Genomic DNA, 4929 nt, shown 5'->3' on the forward strand with positions numbered 1-4929 from the left:
GCAGCCTCTGACCCCAGGATCAAGTGATTATCCTGCCTCAGCCTCCCAAGTAGCTGGGATTACCAGCATGCACCACCACACCTGGCTAATTTTTTTTGTATTTTTAGTAGAGACTTGGTTTCACTGTGTTGCTCAGGCTAATCTCAAACTCCTGACATCAGGTGATCCACCTGCCTCAGCCTCCCAAAGTGCTAGGATTACAGGTGTGAGCCACCACATCTGGCTCCATTATTTTTTCTTTCACTTTAAATCCTTGGTTCAATGGGAAGTTGTCCTTGCAAGAAGAGCTGAGGTTTTTAGTATTTACTCAGTCAACATCTGTAAATTCTAATGATCTTGGTCTGTAGGCCTATGAAGTTGGTGTCAAGCATTCTGGAAAGGTCTTCCACATTGAAGCCAATGAAGATTTATTTTATTGTTAAAGTTCTACAGGTTTTGATGTTTTCCCAATTTCAGCTTCTCAAACTCAGCCTTTCTTAAGTGAAAAATCTTCTAGAGAGTTTCAAAGATACCAACATATTTAGATTGTTCTTTTTTACAATGTTTGCTATATCACTGAACTAAGTGATTCAAAAATCACCGAATTTACTGAAGTTTCTGTTAATAAATAATTTTATATAGATAATCATAGGTCTGGCAACTCTGATCAATAGAAGTAGTTTTTTCATTCTCTGGGTCTTGATTTGCTTCTTATTAAATCATGAATTACAATTCTTTAAAATAATGCAAGTGGCTGTCTCTGTTACTATTCATTACTGATGATCACTGAAATTTCATTTGTACTGAGAGCCTCAACCTTTTTCCAAGTTAACCGTTTCAATTGTAAAACACAAAAATTGTACCCCAAAATTAGGGAACTAACTCTCAAAAGCCAAAAACAAGACTTTCTGAGTTTCAAAACAATTTCTCCAGCTTCTTTGAAATCCCCAAAGTAATATTTATTATATTAGTGTAGATTCTGACAAGTCACTAAAGTTTTATGATGTGAACAATGTCAGAGAAAAGGTTTTTGAGCTGCTCTTTCAAAATGTCAGCATTTTCTCTAGAAAGAGACAAAGTATGATATGTTTTAAGATTTCAGTCTTGTTTATTATCAGTTAATGTTTAGACAGAATGAAAGAAAAAAACACCTTTTAAGATTGGATGTATATCATAGTTATATAATAGTTTTTATATTTTATGATAAAACACCTCTCAAGATTAATAATTATTGGACTGCTGATATTTGTTACATAGCATAGTGAAAAATTAGGAAAATTTTAGGTTCTTCTAGGTGCTGTCTTATCATATACATTATATTTCCAAAATTTTCAACCGTGAGACTATATAGATCATCTATAAATTTTTTTGTCTTGGCCAGGTGTGGTGGCTCATGCCTATAATCCCAGCACTTTGGGAGGCTGAAGGGAGTGGATCACTTGAGGTGAGGAGTTCAAGAGACCAACCTGGCCAAAATGGTGAAACCCTATCTCTACTAAAAACAGAAAAAATTAGCTGGACATGGTGGCAAATGCTTGTAATCCCAGCTACTCAAGAGGCTGAGGCAGGAGAATCACTTGAACCCAGGAGGCAGAGGCTATAGTGAGCCAAGATTGCATCACTGTACTCTAACCTGGGAGACAGAATAAGACTCCATCTCAAAAAAAAAAAAAAAAGTCATGAAACAGTGAAAATGCAAAATAAATTGAATGTAAAGATTTCTTTTTAAAAAATAATTTTAACTTTTATTTTAGATTCAAAGGTATGTTTAGATTCAAAGGTACATTTGTTACATGGGTATATTTCATGATGCTGAACATTAGGGAATCAGATGATCTGGTCATCCAGGTAGTGAGCATAATACCCCATAGTCAGCTTTTCAACCCACAGCTCCTCCTCTCTCCCCACTCTGGTAGTCTCCAGTGTTTATTGTTCCCATCTTTTTGTCAGTATTTCTTTTTTTTTTTTTTTTTTTTACACACGTCAAAATGTTTTTATTGAAATTCAATTTCCCAAACGCAGATATTTTAGACAATTTTGCAAGGATCCTGAATTTTTTCAGGGCTGTTTTTGGATACTGTAAAAAAAAAGAAAACAACAACACACACACACATACACATAGCAGAGTTTCTCTGCTAGCTGTAAGGCCACTTTGAGGGAAGGACAGTTCCAAAAGGCACTGACCGGTGACACGGGTGGGTCCTGCCCCTCCTCAGGCAGCCAGCTCAGCCATGGCCCTGTCCAAGGGGTCCACAGACCAGTAATCATCATCCCAGCCAAGGAACCAGCCCACAAAGGAAGGAGGCTCAAAGCCTTGCTTCACCACGGTGATTGGCATCCGCCTGTCCCGATTGGCTGGGTCCGTCTCGATGTACCGCTTAGCAGAAGTCAAGGCTTCTGTCTTTTCTTCTTCTTGGGAATCCTTTCCAACCCAGACAAAGACCTGGTCCCAGGTGTCCAGAAGCATGACATCATCCGTGGCCAGGTCTTCCTGCATGAGCTCACCAGGAACTTCTTCGATCACAAAACGTCCAATCTTGTTGGAGCAGGCAAAGAGACGAGGAGGATGGGCATCCATCTTCTTGTCCTTCAGCCGTGGAGATGTACGGTAGGCAGCCTTCCCGCCCAGGGCCTCCCAGAAGCTGTCTGGCTCACTGCCTTCTGTCACCTGCACAGGTTGAGCCCGCAGCACCCTGAGCAGCTCCTGGGCCCCTGTCTTCTCCGCCTCACTGGCTCCTGTACCCACCCACCGGTATGCAGCTGAGGGGGTTTTCAGGACAAAGGCATCGTTGGAGTTCAGTGCCCCAGCCTTAGGCAATACCTCGACAGCCCGGGTGGCTCCAGCGCTGTTGGCACGGACTTGGAAGAGGCGGGTGCTGGCAGGGGCTGTCTGCCCGCCCTCCCGGGAGGTGCCGCCCTTGTAGATGATCATGGGCTTCCCACCAAACAGGCTCATGAGGTGGGCGGGCTCCTTGCCTTGGACCACACGGCTCTGGACAGGGGTACCTCCCAGCTCCTCATCCAGCTGAGCAGTCAGAATGGAAGATGCAGCGACTTCATCCTGTGTAGACTGGGCACCCTGCCAGTTGTAGATTATCTGCCCCTGGCGGCCACCATGGCGGTAGTTGTACAGAATGATGTAGCTATCGCCTCCATAGAACTGTCCATATGTGGTAGGGTCCACAGGCACTTTGTTGGAGCCTTCAATTCTCCAGATCTGTTTCTGGCCAGTGCCATCATCATCCATGCCGTGCTGGGCGGCCATGGCAGTGGAGGTGTGCAGGGTGGCAGCGTCGAAGGGCACCCGCTCCACGTTGGCGATGTGGCTGGAAAGGTAGGACAAGCCCAGGCCATCTGTCTGGTCTGGGTCCCGCCAGTTCTTGAAGAACTGCTTGAACAGTGGGGTCTCACCACCCTCAGGAAGGACCGAGACCTGGGTCTGCTTGGGGTAGTCCATCTTGGTGATGAAGTCAGAGGCTGTTTTGAGGGCAGCCTTCCTCTCCTCTGAGTTTGCCTGCTTGCCTTTCCAGACAAAGATTTTCCCATCCTTCCCATGGTCCAAGATGAAGCAGTCCTCTGACCTCAGGGCCCCCTGGGCAAAGGGGTTCTCATCAGCTACAAGGGAGACGGACATGGTGCCTGCACCATTGGAGACCTTGTAGAGCTTGGCCAGCTTGCGGTTGGCGGCATCCTCCTTGGCTGTGTCCTCGGTACCTGCAGGCAGATTCGGCTTGGGGCCCAGCACCTGGAGCATCGCCTCGGGCTCAGCGCCCTCCTCAGACACGTGCACTCGGGCCCGGCCACTTCGCTCGTTGTCCCGGATGCCCTTGGACACCTGTGTGGCCTTCAGTCTTTCAAACCGGTTGCTGTTGGAACCACACCACTGATGGATGTCGTTGCCCAGGTCCAGGATGAAGCAGTCACCATTGTTGAAGCTGTCCCAGGACACAGGCACCTCAGTGGCACAGACCACACGCCGCCCTTTGACCTGGAAGAGTCTCTGCACTACCACCTCGTTGGGTACCACGTGCTTGAATCCCGATGCCACACCTCCTTTCTTGTACTTCAGGCCGGACTTGAAGTAGCCTAGGAAGGTGGCAGACTCGAAGCCCTGGACCTCGCGGTGCTGCACGGCCCGACCATTCAGGTAGTCATCCAGCTGCACGGTAAAGATGGCGGCTGCCCTGCTCTCATCCTGGCTGCACTCATTGCCCAGCCAGTAGTGGAGGTCATACTGCAGATTCCCGTTCCTCAGCTGCACTGTCTTCAGGATGACGTATGCATCGCCCGTGAAGAAGTCTCCGTAAAGGTTGGTGGGCACAGGCACCAGATCGAACTTCTCCACACGCCAGATCTGCAGGCCGGGCTCCTTCCCTGCCTTGAGGAACTCGGGGTGTTCCACCACCATGCTGCTGGGCTAATGCGGCTGTGCAGGGTGAAGAGGGCTGCTCTGTGGGATGGCCCTGGGACCTATGAACACCACCTGCTGCTGCGGCGCTGGCGACGGCGGCTGCTCTTTGTCAGTATTTCTAAAGTCTGTCTAGCTCTGAAAGTCTATGACTATCCTGGGTGACGTACACATCAAATCAACTTTCATTTACTTTGATCTCTTGAAGACTGTTTCAAAGTAAGCATAATCCAGATTTCTTTACTCCTGTCCCAGCAAAGCAAGCCATCCTCTGGTTTGTCTTTGGGAGTCTTTTCAATATTCATAGAGTTTCCAATGAACAGTGTTTGCAGGCATCATGAACTCTACACTTTCAGATGTTAGAAAATATGTCACCACTTTTGGGACTTCTTCAAAAACAGTCCAAATGTATAAAAAGATATATGTTGGTAGATAGTCATCGTAATATTTGGTAGAGTAGTGTAAAGGTGAAAGTTCACAAAGTCCATGTCTATTTTATAAATCATTGTATGTACCATCTTGACACATAGCAGGCAGTCAGC

The 4929-nt window shown here is 46.7% G+C and overlaps 1 pseudogene across 1 annotated transcript; it reads right to left on the reverse strand.

The window, feature by feature from the left end:
* Positions 1 to 1931: 1931 nt before the first annotated feature.
* On the reverse strand, positions 1932 to 4491 carry LOC100410236 (gelsolin pseudogene; annotated as a pseudogene). The gene is made up of 2 exons (XR_013522373.1): positions 4463 to 4491; positions 1932 to 4396 (listed from the first exon to the last, which is right to left on the reverse strand). The product of XR_013522373.1 is annotated as a gelsolin pseudogene (transcript).
* Between the last annotated feature and the right edge of the window lie 438 nt (positions 4492 to 4929).

The sequence above is a fragment of the Callithrix jacchus genome, chromosome 9, assembly GCF_049354715.1.
Source record: "Callithrix jacchus isolate 240 chromosome 9, calJac240_pri, whole genome shotgun sequence".
Lineage (NCBI taxonomy): Eukaryota > Metazoa > Chordata > Mammalia > Primates > Cebidae > Callithrix > Callithrix jacchus.